We start from the raw sequence: 21,944 nt of genomic DNA, 5'->3' as shown, positions 1-21,944 counted from the left end.
GAAAAGCACTTCATTTAAAGGATGAAAAAAATTAACTTAAATTTATTCAGCAACTGCCACGAGTGATCAACGTTTCAGTCCTATGTCAGGACTTTCGTGATTCTTTGTGAAATTTTTTTAACTTCACTTATGGCAAAGCAGGTTGAATTTTGATTTTCTTATCTCCTGCTCTGTTAATTGCATGCTAGCGTTTGCAACAGTCTCCTGCGTCAAGCCTTAATTAACAGAGCAGGAGATAAGAATTTTTTTAAAATAAATACACTGCGCAGTAACATCTTATTGAAATAAAAACAAACAAAACAAAAAAAAACGTTGTTTGTATTGTGTAAGTCAAAGCCAAAGGAGTTGTGTCTAGTGCTTCATAAACATGAAGAAAAGTGATTTAATTCCTAAATTTCAGATAATTGAGTTATTAGACTCCAGGTACATGATCTGTATATCAAAGCCGCCTCATTAAACTAAAGTTGTTACAGTGCTTAGAGTCTTCTTTTAAATAATATGTACGAGGTCAGTTTGAGATCACACACTGAAAAAATATTTAATACCAGCCCTGTTTAACCCCCTCTTAATTTCCAAGGTTAGTACCAAAACATGACTAATTACATCCCCATGGCACAGACATAATTATTACTGTTGCTCTTCTTTTAAGCTCATATCAGATACAGATAAGTGGATAATGCCTTATCATGCATTTCAGCTATATACCTTTTTTGCACTGGAATGGTCGATGTGTTTGTCACATGGCTTTTATTTGTTGTTGAATCTGAAGAAAAACTTACTGATATAAGTATGTCACAAATAAATAAAATGACTAGTGATAATATGAAACATCATCCTGATATAAATGCTGAATGACTGAAACGATAGGAAAGTAAGAAGAATTAAGCTTTCAGCAACAAATGAAACAATTAAATTATGCAGAATAACTAAAACACTGACTGTATCCTAATATCTTTTTTTCTTTTGTGGTGACAGGATAGAATTGGATGATTTGTCATTGTGTTATAGGGCACACGCGATGGGAGTTCAGAAGGGGACTATAAAACTGACTGGATCTCAGAAAATTTGACTTCTACATGAATTAATTGAAAAGTCAGAGCATATAACAGCAAGTGCAGTATTTTATAGGAACCATGATAAATGGGCAGTGTTAGTTACAAAGGTCTCTGTGCAAGAATTTGCAAGGCCATTTAATGGCATCATAAATTCAAAATGAACGGAGATTTCACCAATTGTTTTGTTTTTAGAAATAGAATTATAATGGAATGGTATGTTTTACTGGGGAAATTTAATTAAATGCAAATCTTTGATTTTGAAGAAGGGGCATTTACACAGAATTCCCACGTAACCTGAAATTTAAGTCAATGGCATTAAACCTATGACTTTGCCATTAATCTCTATCGAATTCCTGAGGGTTTTGATCCTGTGGTTGATAACCTTACGGCTTTATTAGTCAAATGTTAAAAGCACGGTGGGTCCTAAATGAAGCATATTGGCTTATTTTTTCACTTGGTTTCTACATATTAAATGTAATTTCATAAAGTCAAAGATCTATCAGTCTTGCATTTATGTTCTGTAACATTTACATTAGGTCATCTACCATCTTTAATGAATGCTGCTACCAGGCTCATCATCCTGACTGACCTGACTGACCATCCTCCCACACCTCATCAATTTGTCAATCATTAAATTGGTTTCCTGTATAATTCAGAATCCAATTCAAACTACTAACGATAACCTAGAAAAAGCCCTTACTAATTCCACTTCTCACCGCATTTGCTCTTTATTTAACAAATACACCATTTTTAATTTCATGTGCTCTGCAAGGGACCTTCTCCTGACTTCTGTTTGTTCCCACACTGCCAGCTCTAATCTGGACGATATTTCAATGGATGCCTCATTCCTTTGGAATCCCTTACCCCATGCCATCAGACTCTTCCTTTGCCCCAGTACTTCAAGAAGTCACTGAACAGACAAATCTTACCAACATCTTGGGTGGTGCTTCTCTCTTTTCAATTGCCCCCCTCAGCTCCGTCGCCTCTATAGCCCAGCTTGATCTATTTCCCTCCACTGCTCAGTTGTTCCACACTCCACTTTTACTAGTTTATTTTGATACAGGCATTTTATTCATCAATCCCTCTCCCCTTGGACATGCTGTTGTTTCTTTTACATGTCTTTTCCCATTCCACGTAGATTGTAAGCTTCTTTAAGCAGGATCTACTTAACCTCATGTTATATTCTGTATGTCAACTTGTTGTCCATTATCCCAATTCTAAAGTTGTTAAGCGCCGTGCAATATGTTGCAGCTATATAAAAGTTAATGATAATAATTCAACCACTGTGCCATCTACAATCCAAAAGGATTATTTTAATACATTATTAATGTTGTGTGTTTGTGTATATGTTTGTTATGGCAGTGCGCTTACTAGTTGACTTGTAATCAGGGTGCTTTTGAAGTGGAGCAATTTCTACCTGTACCCTAAGTTAAAGGTTTCAGGAGACAGACATAGATGTCTGGGGTAAACTGTATCAAGGCAAAAACTGGCATATTTCTGGGTGGAGGGCTAATTAAGCAACAATCACCATAGAAAGGAAAATATAATGTATATCAACATTTAGCATTTTGCACCCAAAACAGCACACGTTTTGTCTTGATAAATCTATTTTTTTCCTTAAAGATGCCCACAGATTCTTGCTCTCTACATGACATAGGAAAAGAATAGGGCTTATTTTGCAAACCATGGTACGTTGAGGAGCAGGGTCAGGTAAGGATTCATGTAAAGAGGTAATCTCTTTACCAGCTCTTGAATTAAAGTCTCATAAGGATCAGTGAGCGTTTTTCTGTATGCAAGCTTACAAAGAGTTGGAGAAGAAAACAGCTGCAGAGAATCCATTCCTGCTGACTTCACCTGGCCTAACAAGGGTATTACAAGTGCTTAACAAATAAGCTTTTTTGTCCTTTTTTTAGAAGCTGACAGATTAACTATGGATGAGAAGACATTTTATTGTTTTTATGAAAAATACCTTTTGTAGATCTTGGCATTAAGTTTCTCTACACCTTGCTCAGTGTGTAAAAACTAATTTTAAACTTTTAAATATATGGCATGACATTTCATAGCTGCGAGGTCTGAATATCAATTTTTTAAATGTTAGTGAAAATTGGATAAGGAGTCACATCTCAAAAGGAGAATCACCAGAGGATGGAACTAGTGTATTAATTTAGTTTCCATTACCACCCAGCATCTCCATTTGCTGTGCTCGACTATCTGTCATTTGCTATGCATAGTCTCCAGCCATAAAACACCATTTCATGATTATAGTTCTGAAAAATATCATTCTGCAATTCGTGGCAGAAACTTAAAGTAATCTGGAAGAAACATTTTAAAATTAAGTGTCTTAAATGAGTGGCTAATTTATGTGAAATACGATTGCAGTATGTCTTAGAATCTGTTTTCGACCACTTTTCCATTTTTTTTCAGGAAGCAGCTCGAGGATTTAGTTTACAGGCTAAATCAGCTGGGGAAATGAGACTTTGTCGATTGTCGTAGCTTTTCATCGTTATCTTCTATGAACTGGGGATTTTCCGGGGTCAACACTTCCTCATTTTTAGAAATTGAAACTGCTTCAATTTCTAAATCTTGAGCCCGTCTCTTTCCGAAACTATTTTGCCATCATGACAGTGTTACTAGCTGGTGTCATGCCAAGTAATTATCAGTGATTTATGACTGATAATCACAAGCCTATAGATTATTAAAAGACGAGAGCGGCTTTATTTTTAAAATTGAAACAATTTCATATTCCATTACTTATGCATTCTCAGTGGAATTATAATGAGAAATGCCAATTGAGAACTTACCTCCTCCAACCCAATGCACATAAGTTATTCATATAATAAGACAATGACAATATAAAATAAGGACATAATGTGCATGTATTGTTGTGGGTGAACTTTTAAAGAACTCTAATGTGCTTCTAATGTGTTTCTTTTTAATATAAACCAGCTTAGCAGGAGTACAAAAAAAAACTTGAGGAGCAAATCCAAGTGGGTTCACACATGTTTCACTAATCGTATGATTACGTTTGGAATCTCACCATGAAACGTGTGTGTTGGTGGCATATTTTCTGTGTGGTGGCACCTCATGTACCTTGTGAATTTTTCATTGTGTTTAATAAAGAATGGAACTTATTTTGTATTTGCTAGTTGGAAGCTTTTTGGAAGTTCAAAGTGAGTTTAAAATGTTGGGTCAAAGCAAGAATTGTCTAAATAACATTACACTTTGATGATTGTCTTAAAAATGTTATGGAAACAAAACGCGTTTCTCTGTCTTGTTTTAATCGCTAAGGCACTTTTTTTCAGATACATGATTGCATTTATTAGTAAATTGTTATAACTCAAGGGGTGAATAATGTATTTGGACTAAAAATATTGGATGTTGATGTTCATTGCTATTGTTTAAAACAAGAATTGACCCTTGTTTGTTCACTAGCTAAGGATTATAAATTTAAGATTTTAGACCACAAATAGCCCAGATGAAAGTAAACTTTACATCCAAATTGCTGAAATGTAAACATAGCTGAATTAGAGAATATTTTCCCACTTTAATTAGTTTGGCACAAAGTTAGCTGTTCTCTTGTCATTAGTGTCAGGATCACACAATGAATATCTCAAGCCACCCAGTTAACGTTTTTTTCTTTACTATTAATTTATAGCTGTGTATTAGTAATCACAGAAACAACATCAATATTCCAGGACTCTGGATTTGTTTTTGGATAAACCTGTGTTGTGCTTGCAATTGTTTGATCATTGAGAGCAGATTCTTTTTGTGTATTTGTTTGAACAGAAGATCAAAAGGTTAAACTATAAAGACAATTTTTACAGCGATCTTTGCTCATATTTACCAATAGTGCAAATATTAGTCAAGAGCAAGTCTGACCCAGGAGGAAACGATATGATACAGAGAAATTACAAGAAGAAAGTGTGGAGAGGAGAGGTAGCAGTCCACTATTTTCTGCATCCACTATGCAGTCTCCTCTTTGTCCAAATCTATCTCTATCCAAAGTTGAATTGCTACTGTTAATGGAAACAGTTGGAGCATCATCTCCCACCAGTGACAGAAGTAGCACACCCAGTGATATTATATTTAGTACCACCACCCCGCTTCCCATTATAATTAGTCTACCAAGTGCTGGTGTAATACAAGTCTGCCTTATTGAGAAAAAAAGCGGTAAGAGAAAGTACTAGGGCAAGCATCAGATCCACTGGTGCTATATCTCATTCTGCACAACCAACGCCCACCATCAGTACCTCCTCCACTACTACCTTCTTTAGCAGGGGGATGTTTGCCTTGTGCCATTATGGCCCTTACCCCTGAGAGGTGGGTGGGGGCCTGAAATAAAAATGTTTCCCCCCCTCACCCAAAAAATTAATAAACCCCTACCTGCCCTTCTCACCCTAACAATAGTGAGGGGGTAACAATAACTAAGTACCTGTAAAAAAATAAATAAAACATACCATTTGATGTCTTCTTTTTTCAAAAATCTTTTTTCAGCCGCAAAAAAGGGCAAATAAAAACCATAATACCCATCGCACTTTGAAAAAAAAAAAAAAACCTTAGCGCAAAAAAAGGTAATCCATCTTCACCCATGGAGGGCCCCGCACAGACTGAGCTCCACAGGGCTGGGGAAGGCTTATAAAGCCTTGCCCCATCCTACAATTAACACAGCACTCTAATTGGTTTGAGCCATCTAATCAGAGTGCTCTGACAGGTAATTGAAGAGACTGACAGGTAAGCTTGGCTTAAAATCCAACCAATCAGAGTGCTCTGTGTCATTTTACACAGCGTGGGAAAGTTCTTTGGAATTTTCCCACGCTGTGTAATTTGACTCATAACTCTCTAATTGGTTGCTTTCAATCAACCAATCAGAGTGTTTTTATGAGTCAAATTACACAGCATGGGAAAATTGAAAAGAAGTTTCCCACGGTGTGAAATATGACACAGAGCACTCTGATTAGTTGGAGTTCAAGCCAACCAATCAGAGTTCTGTGACAGGTAAATGTAGAGACTTACCTGTCAGTCTCTTCATTTAGCTGTCAGAGCACTCTGATTGCTACTTAGGTGATGGACCACCTGGAACCCTGACTGGGTGCCTCTTCCAATCGCTGCTTCCTAGTCACCTTGAATACTATAAGCACTGCACCGGACACCATAAGCACCGTAGGCCCTTAGCCGCCACAGCTTGGTTGGGGTCTTGTTGTCCTCCACCCACAGTGGACCTAAGACAAGGATCCAGCTTCCAGTGGGTGGACCTCTCCTCCTCCAGAGAGTATAGCAGGTCTGGCTGTATAGCTCTGGTGATTATAGCCAGTATAGTAATCCAAAGAGCAATTCCAGGAGCAGGGATTAGGGCTGGTATAGCTGTTCCCTACAATTACAAGACAAGGCTGCATGTTGAGGGTGAAGAGAACTGATTTTAATGGTGCCAAACTTGGCCTTATATGACAATCCCCATGCAAGGGGTCCACATGGACCTGATGGTAGACTGATTTACAATGTTACAGACCAATAACAATAAGGTTACAAGGCATGACACTCACACAAAGAGCACACAATCCCTCCCCTCTGCCTGGGAGATAATTGAGTTAGATACTGTATTAACTCAATTATCCCCAGGCAGAAAAAAACACACATTTCTATAAAACCCCAAAAGTACCCCAGAAACACATAAGATACCCACAGATATTACATCCCCTGATAGCCCTGATCTGGGTGACAAACATATCCTAAAATCACCCAGATCTGTTCAGAGGTTCCTGGAATTCTATGGAAGTCATTTATTTGACCGACCAAAGGCATAGTCCCATGCCCAAAACAGTTCCAGAGAATCAGGGCTTGCGGTTGGTCTAGTTCGGTAGTTTGAAAACGAACAAACTACCAAACAGAGTCAATAGTCTTACCCTGAAGCTTGTTCCCCTCATCCAGATGAATGATTTCACCGAACAGTGCCCTTCTAAGCTCTATAGAACTGAACGCAGGCGATGATGGAAGTCCAGCGGTGTTTGGGAGTTTCTGTGTCCGATTTTAGTTTCACAAGATTCGTGCCCAAACACCGCTGCCTGCATTCATGCAAATAAGATGGCTGCCACTTAGTGGTTGTCTATAGAAATTGCGGCCACCCAGACGGACAATTAGAACACTGTGGTGAGAACATTCCAAGTTGTTAATAGGTGTTAACAAGCTCCAGGGTGGTCCCTAGTTTGTGCGTTTGTTCGGTAGTCCAAAGTGCCGCTTTGAAATGCTTTGAGAATTCGAAATGTACCTGTTATAAGTCCAAAAGGCACAAACAGTGGTTTAAACCAAGGTTTATCACAGCAGCCATAGTCACAGGGTAGGAGCCTGGCAAACAGGCTCTTTCAAAAGCCAGTGGCGAGGTTACTTTCGCTACACACCCTTTGCAACTTAAAATGACTCCTGCTCCCCATTTTCATTCTAAAAAAAATTACAATCAATCATTCTAAAATGAACTTCTCTTACTTACTATTTTTTAAGTCCAGATATTTACTAATCTTATTTTGGCAACACAGACTTGGCATAAGGTAATTTTTTCCTGTTTTTGATGCCTTCTGAATTTCTTTCCTGAATATTTTTTTGGTAACGTAATTGTAACAAACCAAACCATGGCACGGACTAATGTCCGCCGTCCACCAAATGTATTTTTTTGTGACAAACTGGTTGTGCAGTGCACAAGTCTTGTGAGAAATTATTTTTCTTACTAGAAATAGTGACATAATTAAGAAACAAGGACAACAAACTCATCAGTCTCACACTAGGATCATTGGCACACCTATCTCCCACTCCCAAACAGGCACAGCAATGGTAAAACACAAAATCAATGCTGGTCTGTCTCCCACAATATCTGAAGTCAAAGTACCTGGAAGAATCCGGTTTGCAGATATATCATTTTTTTTTACTGGTTCTCCTTTTCCCCCCTCTTTGGGTCACTTCTCAATTGATTTATAAATAATTCATCATTTAGTGGCTGTTTCCTAATCATCAATCATCTATTTACCATGAACCATCTCCACCTTCTTGATTGGACAGGGGATACAGTCCACATCATTTGGCAAACCTCTTGTTCATCATAGCAAACTAAGCTGATTATTCACCCACCACTTATTCATTCCCTCCCCCTATTTATGGTGCCATGTACCGAGCTCTGAATCCTGAACCCAACGTCTGTTTTGTTTGTTTTGTGGGAAGGTCATATGGTGTTTCGTAGTTGAAGAATTTGAAGGAATTGCTAAAATTTGGATGAATTTCGATTAATTTGAAACAAATTTCTCAAGTATAGTATTTACCATGATTCAGTGACATAATTGTAGATTTTGTCTATGGCTACACATACAGTACCTCGACTAGTAATTTTCAGAAAATTCTTATTATTAAACCATTGTTTGTCAGTTTTCTATTTTTTTTTTACATTTTACTGTATTTCAATGTACTGTTTATTTTAATTGAAACATAGTGACCATACAGTTGCAAATATTTTTTAATGAAAGTTGTTTTCTTATTGATGTTCTAAATACATTCTAGACTCCTTATTACTACTCCAGAAAAATAATCTTACCATTTCTAAACTACTGCAAATAATCCCATCCGACTATGGAGAAGCCTCCACTAACAGACTTCCTGTGTCAGTTGGGTAGTGTCAAAATTATTAATGTCATGTCAAGCACACCAAAAGGGTAACTGTTTTTTAGCACAGCAGATTTTTCCTAGGTTTAAGTCTCTAGTTCCTCACCGTTTATTGAAAACATTTTAATAATGTAAGCATGTAATGGATTGCTTGTGATGTGCAATGAGAGGCTGTAAGCACTAAGGTAAAGGAAAGGGTAGGGTAGGCAACTTTCAGCTCTCCAGATGTTGTGAACTACTTGAAATGTGAGTTATTCTATATTTTGTTTATTCATTAAACACGTCATAGTTGTGATATTTTAAGATAGATTTGCTTTTCAGTATTCTTCTGGCACATCTGACATCTGAAATAATTTTAATTCTGTTTTTAGGAAGCCAGAAGGATCCCAATCATTCTCTCTCTTAATATATATGTAGCCACAAGATGGAGCAGTAGGACAAGTTTTTATAAAAATACTATTTCTGCCTCATCATCAACAAATGGAGTTCAATTCAGTAGGGTCTGCTGCTGCCACAGTGTAATGGCTATTGCTCTTAATAAATAGGTAACTGTTTCCACTAGCCTGTAAATAGGCTTTTATATTTCTAAAAATAAGGGAGACAATTTTTTAATTTATAAAAAATTTAAAAATAATAAATAAAATGAAAAAATGTATATATATATATATATATATATATATATATATATACACACATACATACATACATACATACACACACACACATAAATACCTACACAAACACAGTATCTCACAAAAGTGAGTACAACCCTCACATTTTTGTAAACATTATATTATATCTTTTCATGTGACAACACTGAAGAAATTAAACTCTGCTACAATGTAAAATAGTCAGTGTACAGCCTGTATAACAGTGTACATTTGCTGTCCCCTCAAAATAACTCAACACACAGCCATTACTGTCTAAACCATAGGGAACAAAAGTGATTTGGCCCAATAAGCCATTATCCTTCCCCGGTGTCATGTGACTTAGTGTTACAAGGTCTCTGTGAATGGGGAGCAGGTTTGTTAAATATGGTGTTATCGCTCTCACACTCTCTCATACTGGTCACTGGAAGTTCAACATGGCACCTCAGTCCAAAGAACTCTCTGAGGATCTTAAAAAATAATTGTTGCTCTAGATCAAGATGGCATAGGCTATAAGAAGATTGCCAATACCCTGAAACTGAGCTGCAACATGGTGGGCAAGACCATACAGCGGTTTCACAGGACAGGTTCCACTCAGAACAAGCCTCGCCATGGTCGACCAAAGAAGTTGAGTGCACATGCTCAGCATCATATCCAGAGGTTGTCTTTGGGAAATAGACGTATGAGTGCTGCCAGCATTGCTGCAGAGGTTGAAGGGGTGGGGGGTCAGCCTGTCAGTGCTCAGACCATATGCCACACACTGCATCAAATTGCTCTGTGAGACTGTTGTCCCAGAAGGAAGCTTCTTCTAAAGATAATGCACAAGAAAGCCTGCAAACAGTTTGCTGAAGACAATCAGACTAAGGACAAGAATTACTGGAACCATATCCTAAGGTCCGATGAGACCAAGATAAACTCATTTGGTTCAGATGGTGTCAAGCGTGTGTGGCGGCAACCAGGTGAGGAGTACAAAGACAAGTGTGTCTTGCCTACAGTCAAGCATGGTGGTGGGAGTGTCATGTTCTGGGCCTGCATGAGTACTGCCGGCACTGAGGAGCTACAGTTCATTGAGGGAACCGTGAATGCCAACATGTACTGTGACATACTGAAGCAGAGCATGATCTCCTCCCTTTAGAGACTGGGCCGCAGGGCAGTATTTCAACATGATAATGACCCCAAACACACCTCCAAGATGACCACTGCTTTAGCAAAGAAGCTGAAGGTAAAGGTGATGGACTGACCAAGCATGTCTCCAGACCTAAACCCTAGTGAGCATCTGTGGGGCATCCTCAAATGGAAGGTTGGGGAGCACAAGGTCTCTAACATCCACCAGCTCTGTGATGTCATCAGGGAGGAGTGGGAGAGGACTCCAGTGGCAACCTGTGCAGCTCTGGTGAACTTCCTGCCCATGAGGGTTAAGGCAGTGCTGGAAAAACATGGTGGCCACAACAAATATTGACACTTTGGGCCCAGTTTGGACATTTCCACTTAGGGGTGTACTCACTTTTGTTGCCAATGGTTTAGACATTAATGACTGTGTGTTGAGTTATTTTGAGGAGACAGCAAATTTACACTGTTATACAGGTTGTACACTTACTACTTTACATTGTAGCAGAGTGTCATTTCTCCAGTGTGGTCACATGAAATGATATAATAAAATATTTACAAAAATGTGAGGGGTGTACTCACTTTTGTGAGCTACTATATCTATCTATCATCTATCTATCTATCTACATATAAATATATATATATACACACATGTCCCAGGTCCCAGCACTCAATGCTCCCGATCTTTTAATGCTCCGGTGCTGTCTCTAACCGAATTGTATATGATACCAGTAGAGAGGACTCAGGAGTCTTTCAAGGTAAATTTCATCTGTTGCTTCATTGACTGGAATGTTGTGTGAATTTTCAATAAAGCAACAGATGAAATTTACCTTGAAATACTCCTGAGTGCTCTCTACTGGTATCGTATACAATTTGGTTGGAGACAGCACCGGAGCATTGAGTGCTGGGACCTAGGACGTATATATATATATATATATATATATATATATATATATATAAAATAAAGCAAGAGATGCACTCTCAGGACTTTTAGGTGAATAAAGAGGAATTTATTCCAATAAGTGATACATCAAAAAAATATCAAAGTGTACTCACCAATAGTGAAGGAACTCCTAACTCCCTCCGTGCCAACCCGGAAGTGAAACCTGCAATCACGTGACGTGCCGTAATGGGAGCGTGGTGACGTGTAACCGTTGCTAAGATACCGATAAACAAATAGAATTATGTGATCGGTATTCAATCCGTGTTATGCATAAAGCATGAAATGAAGTAAAAATAGCAGAGCAGAACCTCTGTCCTCAATAAAAGACTATGCTTAACAAGTGATATGTGTAAGAGTGAATAAACTATTGAAAATGTGCTAAGTATCGTGAAAACGATATAGTAGTGAATAATCAAAACCCAGCACATTCTAAGTGAGGAAGAAAGAGAAGAAAGATGTGCATATGTTAAAAACATATATATATATATATTTTTAACATATGCACATCTTTCTTCACGGCGTAGTGTATTACCAATTGTTTTCTTTATGACTGCCTTGAGATTATTAAGAAGTAGTGATGTTGCGAACATAAAATTTTCGGTTTTGCGAACCGGGCGAACCGCCATAGACTTCAATAGGCAGGCGAATTTTAAAACCCACAGGGACTCTTTCTGGCCACAATAGTGATTGAAGGGGGGGGGACCAACTCTCCTCCCCCCCGGCCCCCACCCCTGGGCGGCGGGTGGGTGCCATAAAGATAATGAGGGGGGACCTACTGTCCTCCCCCCCCAGGTCCCCACCCCTGTGCGGCAGGTTGGTGCCATAATGATAATGAGGGGGGGACCTACTGTCCTCCCCCCCGGCCCCCACCCCTGGGCGGCGGGTGGGGGCCATAAAGATAATGAGGGGGGGACCTACTGTCCTCACCCTCTCCGGCACCCACCCCTGGGCGGCGGGTTGGGGCCATAAAGATAATGAGGGGGGACCTACTGTCCTCCCCCTCTCCGGCCCCCACCCCTGAGCGGCGGGTGGGGGCCCTAAATACAAATGGGGGGACCCTAGTCACCCCCTCCCCCCCCCAAAAAAATATCCCCCTACCTATCCCCCTCACCCTAAAAATAATGAGGGGGGGACCTTTAACTAAGAACCTGTAAAAAATGTTGAAAAAAAACAACTTACCATTCGATGTTTTCTTTAAAAATTTATTTATCAGCCCCAAAAAAGGGCAAATAAAAAAAACATAATAACCGACGCAATAAAAAAAAAAAAAAAAAAATCCATCTTCACCCATGGAGGGCTCCGCGCAGACTGAGCTCTGCAGCGTGGGGGAAGGCTTATAAAGCCTTGCCACGCCCTGCAATTAGGGTAAGAAAACGCTGATTGGCTGGTTTAAGCCAATCAGAGTGCTCTTTGTCATTTTACACAGCGTGGGAAAGTTCTTTGGAATTTTCCCACGCTGTGTAAAATGACACAGAGCACTGTGATTGGATGGTGTAGCGGATTGTATCAAGCCTGTCCTGTAATATTCATATAAGACTGCATTAGTTTTATTGTATCTGTGTATATATGTAATAGATGTGTATTTTCGTATGTGGGTTCGGTAGTCTCATGGGAATGAAACTACCGAACCATCAGACCACCCCAGTGAGAAGTGTGGGCCTCGTTAAGCGTTCACACTTCTCCCAAACCGCAGCTTAATGGGTTATTGGTAAATGCCTGGGTGGCCGCTGTTCGGTATACGTTCCACGCATGGCGGCCATCTTACGCATAAAAATCTCAGCGGTGTTTGGTCGTCGAGTGTCTGGAACTCAAATCGGACACTCAGACAACCGAACACCGCTGAGACCTCCAGACTTCCGTAACTACCGAACGGAAGGACCAGACTACCCCCCGTTCGGTAGAAACAGAGTACCGAACAAGGGAACTACAATGCAGGTAATATTAAGTGTGGATGGCAAGGATTGTTATATGTTTTTACTGCTGAACAGAGACCGACCGCAGGGTCCAAACACATGGAACCCTTTTCGGATACTACCTCGTGTGCGGTCGGTCAAACTTCACCCTCCACCTAACTCCCGAACCCCTGGTCCGATCTGGGTGAATTTTGGATATATTATTCACCCAGATAAGGGCTACCTGGCGGTACCCTAAGAATTATGCTATCTACTGGTTTAGGGGTACATCCAGGTTTTGGGGAATTGTATGGTATAAATAATAGGATTATGAGTCACCTTGAGAGGAGGAGATGTGTGGGAGTTAACTATTACTGTATTGGCTGATGTCCTAATGTGTGTAAATCCCTCCCTTGCATGGGAGAAACTCTGAAAAGGAGACTGTGGGAATAAAAATTCAGTTCTACTCCTGATACTGTGGGTCGTCCAGTTATTGGGAAAGGTGATGGGATATCTGTGGATTATATTGCTGATCGTGTTATTTACCCTGTTGGATTTGTATTTGTTCCTGCATCCTCTGGACATATTGGTGGAGTTCAGCTGTGGGAAATCAGCTCTCCGCTACAGATGGATTTCAAGCCCACCAATCAAAGTGCTCTTTGTCATTTTACACAGCGTGGGAAAATTCCAAAGAACTTTCCCACGCTGTGTAAAATGACACAGAGCACTGTGATTGGATGGATTTCAAGCCCACCAATCAGAGTGCTCTTTGTCATTTTACACAGTGTGGGAAAATTCCAAAGAACTTTCCCACGCTGTGTAAAATGACACAGAGCAGTGTGATTGGATGGATTTCAAGCTATCCAATCACAGTACAAACAACAAAGGAATGGTGATTTGGCGCTTTTGCAAAGAGTAAGCAACTACCCCCAGTGCCTAAAATTACTAAATGGCACTCAAGATATAGTGAAAAAGAAAGGTATAAGGGGGGTGCAAAGAGAATATACACAAATCAGGTATACTTAGTATGATGAATGAAACACCTCCTGATTGTCCTACAATAAAAACATATACATAGTGTGATACTGTTTTAAAAGGAACATAAATCAATAGAGGGCAATGGGTCACTCACAGTGTGCAGAGTCACATAGAGCTGGCTCTGGCTTCAATGGCAGGTGAATAATTAGCTTATTTAGGCTTTCAGACTCCCCACCAGGATAACTTCTTTCCAGCCTTTAAATAATTCAGAATATCCAATTTTGTAAACGTAAATGAAAAAACTTTACTAGATAAAATACAGAAATAAAATAAGCTAAAATAACATAGATAGTAAAAAGTCCACAGCACCAACGCGTTTGGACCTCCAGGTCTTTGACAAAGACCTGGAGGTCAAAACGCGTTAGTGCTATGGATTTTTTACTATCTATGTTATTTTAGCTTATTTTATATCAGTATTGGTGAGCGGTGGGTGGGGGCCCTAAAAAAAACAATAAGGGGGGGGCCTACTATTCCCCTATATAACAATGTTTGACATTTAGTGAATATTCCCCTATATAACAATGTTTGGCATTTAGTGAATATTCCCCTATGTAACAATGTTTGGCCTTTAGTGAATATTCCCCTATAGAACAATGTTTGGCATTTAGTGAATATTCCCCTATATAACAATGTTTGGCATTTAGTGAATATTCCCCTATATACCAATGTTTGGCATTTAGTGAATATTCCCCTATATACCAATGTTTTGCATTTAGAATAAAAAGAAAAAAAAATAATAATAATAAAAAAAATGATTGCAGCTTCCGAATGAATCTAGATTGTATGCTGTCCAGTAGGTGGGAGGGTCTGCTAGGGAGGGTCTGCTGCTGATTGGCTGTAATGTGTCTGCTGAATGTGAGGTACAGGGTCAAAGTTTACTCAATGATGACGAATAGGGGGCGGACCGAACATCGCATGTTTTCGCCCGCGGTTGTGAACGCGAACATGCTATGTTCGCCGGGAACTATTCGCCAGAGAATAGTTCGGGACATTACTATTAGCAAGATTCTCCCATGTAGTTCTGGGCTGTTTCCTTACCATTCTCATGATCATTGAAACTCCACGAGGTGAGATCTTGCATGGAGCACCAGACCGAGGGAGACTGACAGTTATTTTGTGTTTCTTCCATTTGCGAATAATCGCACTAACTATTGTCACCTTCTCATCAAGCTGCTTGGCGATGGTCTTGTAGCCCATTCCAACCTTGTGTAGGTCTACAATCTTGTCCCCGACATCCTTGGACAGCTCTTTGATCTTGGCCATGGTGGAGAGTTTGGAATCTGATTGATTGCTTCTGTGGACAAGTGTCTTTTATACCCTTGAAGAGAGTGCTCCTAGTCTCAGCTTGTTACCTGTATAAAAGACACCTGTCCCTATCAAATCTTGCTGATTGATAGGGGATCAAATACTTATTTCACTCTTTGACATGCAAATCAATTAATAACTTTTTTGACATGCATTTTTCTGGATTTTTATTTTATACTGTCTCTCACTGTTAAAATACACCTACCATTAACATTATAGACTGATCATTTCTTTGTCAGTGGGCAAACATTCAAAATCAGCAGGGGATCAAATACTTTTTCCCTCACTGTAGTACTTGCACCTAAAATATAACCAACAACATTGGCGTCATGTGAATCGAGACATCAGTGGGCAGGTAAAAGAGGTGAATTATCTCACTGGCACCACTATAAGGAGCAAGACCACCTGAACTACTGGCAGGTCTGTCTGGGCCGAATGCACACCAGACTACCTGCCACTCAGGCCGACCCAGTGAGGGCAGACCATTCATGGAGCTTTAGTGCTTTCTGCATAGTCCTAGTGCAAAAAGTCACAAAATCAAAACACCATGGAACAAACCCAGGACCCTGAAATTGGGACTTGCTAGGCTTATCTCATATAAAACCTATTTTGCCTTTATAATTCTCTCCCTACATCTGGTAAACCCTATGTCTATTTCATGGCATAATGATATTGTAAATAAATACAACAGAAAAGAGACTATTCACGGAGACAGACCCCTAAAAACAGGGATGCCCCAACACAATTGGTACAATTGTGAGGCCTGTCTAAAATAATATCTATTTTGCCTTGATGAATCTCCACCTGTGTGAATTTAAAGCTTCTGTTTTATTGTATAGATATATTGCAAATAAATACAAGAGACAACAGGTCATCCACTGAGACTGGTAAAAATAAATTTTCACTTACAGCAGAGGAAAGAGTTATTTATAGTCAGAACAACAGGGATGTAGAATTCTGTACCAAAAGAGGTTGTTTCATCAAATTCTGTTTATATTTTAAGACCTGATTTAAAAAAAAAAAATTCTTAGATATTAGTATACCAGTTACTAGGAGAAATCTGATTGCCATTATGGAGTGAAGAAGAAAGATTTTATCTTTTTGTGGCATAATAGTCATCACTTTAGTTTTTTTGCCTTCTTTTGGGTCAACAGCATAAAACGATATGATTAAAGGTTGAACTTAAAGTACCAGATTCTTTTTAACCTAGATTACAAAGTAGTTATACATTCTTTTCAGAGCATCTAAATGATGACAGATTGTATGTGAGACATCTTTGATTTCTATTGTCAGAAGCACCACATATCCAATCAAAGACCATGAGCAATGAACAACTAAAAGTCATCTCAGAATGCAGTTTCGGGAGACCTATTAAGTATGCATGGATAAATGATGTTTCTGGCTAGAGAAGTTTTAAAGATGTTTCCCCTTACAGACCAATGGTCAGCCAAAAGATGCACCCAAAAGAGGGATTTACACATGCGCTGTAGTTGCTATTATTTCCACTCTATAAAGAGTATCTTGCACTTGGTAGAGGAGTATAGAAATGGAGGGACAGATATCACTCTGTTCTAATTCCGATGCTATCGCAATGAAGCTAGCATTGGGGCATCATTGGAATATTGCCCTGCTTGGAGACGTTTTCCCAAGGAGCACCAACCCTGAAGTGAGCATAGGGCAAATCTGAGGTGGGAGCTGTGTGTACCACATTAATGGAATGTCCACAAAGCTTGCATACATTCAGTACTGGACAGAATGTTAAAGTAAGGTTAAATTAAGTTTTTATTTAAAATCAGAATTACCAATGATGATAAATTATTTATTTACAGTTTATGGAGGTTGGTTTGCAGTATAGGTGAATCTGTCGTGAAATATTCACTTTAAGTTGCAATAACAGCTATGAATCCTTTTGGGTAGGTGTCAACTAGTTATACACTTCTGGATTCTGGATTATCTAACCAGTTTCTTTTCAAACATGGCTTCAGTTCTCTGAGGATGGACATCTTTGATGAGCAGCAATTTTCAAGACTCTCCTGATTGCATTGAGGTCTGGATTTTGACTTGGAAATTCTAAGACTCAAATGTTTTTAAACCATTTCAATGTAGCTTTGGTTGTGTGTTTAGGTTCATTGTCCTGTTGGAATGTGAAGTTTTGCTGTGTTTTGGTCTCATTATTTTATTAGCTCCTTAGTCTTCATGATTTATGTGATACTTAACACTCAGGTGAACCCTGTTCAACTTATGTAGAGCACCAGAACTTATATAGGGATTTGATAAAAAGAGGGATGAATGGTTCGTCAGCCTACAAATGATATGTTTCTGTTTAAGTATCATCTGATTCATATTTTATTGCCTTTAAAAACTTGGATATTTTGTATAAATCGAATGGCAAAAACACCAATACAATCTATTTACAATCCCAGTTATGACATAACAATATTTGAAGACATTAACTAGGGTTAACATTTTGCAACGAACAGGGCAAATATATAAAAAATATATATCATGAAAAATATCTAAAATTACAGATCCTACAGAAACCAAATTAATTTACTTTGCATATCATTTTCCATAGATCAAAAAAGTACATGTCAGATATTCTTATAATTCAAATTACATAAGTCTAAGATGAGAACTTTATAAGACCAATTAAAGAAAAACTAAAATAAATGTAATTTTGATTTTTTAGGTTGAGTTTTTGACTTATATACACTGTTTTATGCTTAAAGTTAATCCAATATGGTTGTGGGAACCTGCTCCTGTCCAGCGACAGTGGTACCTATGTTGTCTGGGCTCCAGACACTAGCCATCTTCCTGTGGAGTTCCAATTCTCCATCAGCTGTTTTAAATTGTAACACAATTTTGCCTAGAGCTTTTGAGTATGGCGTAATTTGCCCTTGGCTGAGTTGTTGAGGCCATTTAGCCTTGGACTAGTGTCTTTGTGATAGTTAGACATGCCACCAGAAACAGCTTACCTAACCTCAATTGTTAATTTTATTTAAGTGTCCTTTTTTAACTTTACTTTGTGCATACATTGATATGGACAGAGTATGGCGTTGAGGATTAATGAATTAATACCTACCTGTTTTAGTATTATGTATCTGTAATAATATACTGTGTAGAAATATCTTAATAATATATTTGAGTTCTTGTAAATGTTTGAAAATGGTACTAGACTATGATGAATACCTCAAAGTTTACTTGCACTTGCTGCTCTTTAGTTTTATATTCTTTTTTTTTTTTAATTACAGAAATACTTGACTCCGAAACACCTCTCTATTCTATGATATTTAATATCTCCTTTATATTAATTTTGTTGTTAATTTAAAATGTATACTAAATATTTTATTTTCAACTTTACGGTGAATAAAGTAGATAATTTAAATTTGTATATTGGCGAGCCAGATTCTGTTAACACTATGGTCTGGTTTAAGACTCCATGGTTCTTAATTTCAGGTAGATACACAACCTGACAGCTATAAGAAAACAAATTTTGCAGCATAGAATTACTCAGCAGACCAACTGTTCAAGGTAAGTGCTCTTAATTATGAGATGTACAAGCTAACATAGAAACATAGAATGTGACGGCAGATAAGAACCATTCTGCCCAATTTTCGAAATACTTTCATTAGTCCTTGGCCTTATCTTATAGTTAGGATAGCCTTATGCCTATCCCACACATGCTTAAACTCCTTTACTGTGTTAACCTCTACCACTTCAGCTGGAAGGCTATTCCATGCATCCACTACCCTCTCAGTAAAGTAATACTTCCTGATATTATTTTTAAACCTTTGTCCCTCTAATTTAAGACTATGTCCTCTTGTTGTGGTAATTTTTCTTCTTTTAAATAGTTTTCCTTTACTGTGTTGATTCCCTTTATGTATTTAAATGTTTCTATCATATCCCCCCGGTCTCATCTTTCCTCAAAGCTATACATGTTAAGATCCTTTAACCTTTCCTGGTAAGTTTTATGCTGCAATCCATGAACCAGTTTAGTAGCCCTCTAAGGTATCAATATCCTTCTGAAGATACGGTCTCCAGTACTGCATACAATACTCCAAGTGAGGTCTCACCAGTGTTCTGTACACGAGCATGAGCACTTCCCTCTTTCTACTGCTAATACCTCTCCCTATACAACCAAGCATTCTGCTAGCATTTCCTGCTGCTCTATTACATTGTCTGCCTACCTTTAAGTCATCAAAAATAATCACCCCTAAATCCTTTTCCTCAGATGTTGAGGTTAGGACTCTACCAAATATTCTGTACTCTGCCCTTGGGTTTTTACGGCCAAGATGCATTATCTTGCACTTATCCACATTAAATGTCAGTTGCCACAACTCTGACCATTTTTCTAGTTTACCTAAATCATTAGCCATTTGGCTTATCCCTCCTGGAACATCAACCCTGTTACATATCTTAGTATCATCAGCAAAAAGCTGTGTCTTTTATGATATCTCCATTTAAACATTAATTTATATTCAAAACGACCATCTTGTTTTAGTAATTGCTTAGTTAATTTTAGCCTGCACAATTTTTTTACAGTATATATTACATTTATAAAGAGAAAAAATTAATTGTCTATGATGTGAACACATTGTCCTGATTTTACATAAAAACAAATAAAGAAGAAATACAATGTAGAATAAAAACAACACTATTTTATTTTTTCGAAGGTCTAAAATATCTTTGTGCACAAATATGCCTGTCTTTATATTTCATGTGCACTTGTCTTATAAATAATGATTGGATGCATGCAGAACATATAACTATGTTATTGAGGTGTATTTGTCTGTGAACGGATGTTCTGCCATCCGTACATCCTGGTGCTCCCACAAGTCACAACAAAGGTCTGAAGGTTCAAGTTTATGCTAGATCTTGACTGCAGGTTTAGACAAGGCAGGCACGAATACTTCAGCTTAAGTGGATAATTGCTATTGGTCAGGCAACTATTGACCTATGGTAAAGTATTAATATTATAGTGGTTCCCTTTGTGTAAAAGGACATCTCAGTAATTTGTTCAGAATGTCTTTGATGCTCTAGCTCGTTTACATATATCTGGCATTTAATTGTGGGCTTCTTCCACTGGCTTATAGCATCTTTGATCATTTGCAGGATATCCCATAAACCTGTGCATATAAATCAATATTTATTTCATCAAATCATTGCTCTTGAGCTTGGGAAAATAAATTTTTTTTGTATACTTTCCATTTAAATTGATTTGTCAAACAAATTGCAATATTCCGTATCATGGTTTTTTTGCCTCAATGAGAATTTATCTTATTTTAGGTGCTGTAAGTTTACATAATTAAAGAAACCCAGGTGGTATAATTTCCCATTTAAGATTCACACCATGTGTTTTCAGCATGTTCTCTTTTATGTGTAGTTTGTAAAAGTATTATCTATTTTGTGACTATCAATTGATTTTCTCCATATGTACTTCCCAGTCCATTCCTTGATTACCTTAATATTTGCAACATCTGGAACTAAGATTAAATACAAATTTGGACTTTGTAAAGGTAAGGCTAACAAAACTTTACACTGTGTACTACTGTATTATCAATTGTGTGCAATTAGTCAAAATTATTTTGTCTAATCTTGCATTTGCTAAAATTTTATGTGTTTGGAATGTGAACCTACTGTTACAGTAATTTATTTGCCTAAATACATATCTCTATCATCCCACCTCTTATTTTGCACAACCAGTATTCATAAGGAGTGAGCATCAGTTTTTCTCTCTAACATTTACATTGACCATTATATCTTTACATATCCCCTGGTCTGTTTCATCATCCCTGCACTATATACAGTAATCAATTACTTATGTTAAACATAAGTGGTTATGGTGCTCGCTGTGTTCCTCTAAATGCTCATAACCCAAATATTAGTTTCTATAAGACACATACTTACCAGGGTGCAGCTTCCTTTTCTCCCATGTTAACATTTTTCTCAACTCACACTATCCCTTTTTAATTGCAAGCTCATGCAGGATCTGTCTTAGTCCCTTGATAATTGAGCTTCAGGGGAAATGTAAAAAAAAAAATCAATATTATTCCCAAAAATATTATACATTTTCTTAAAGTCCAATATGTTATCTTTCTACACAAAACAAGGTATGAAGAACTGAATAAAAAGATCCAGATATAGCAAAAAAACATCAGACAAAAATAGTACTCATAAATGCAGCAAAGCCTCTCACTGCTGCTCAAACAGTGACAATCCACAGTACAAATCAAACAAATAGAGGCTGCGCAAAATGTTGCTATGTGCACAAACAAAGTGCTTCCAAAATTTATTGGAGGACAGAATAATAAACAGACGT

This window comes from Pelobates fuscus, chromosome 9 (assembly GCF_036172605.1).
Source record: "Pelobates fuscus isolate aPelFus1 chromosome 9, aPelFus1.pri, whole genome shotgun sequence".
Classification (NCBI taxonomy): domain Eukaryota; kingdom Metazoa; phylum Chordata; class Amphibia; order Anura; family Pelobatidae; genus Pelobates; species Pelobates fuscus.
This window is presented reverse-complemented; position numbering follows the sequence as displayed.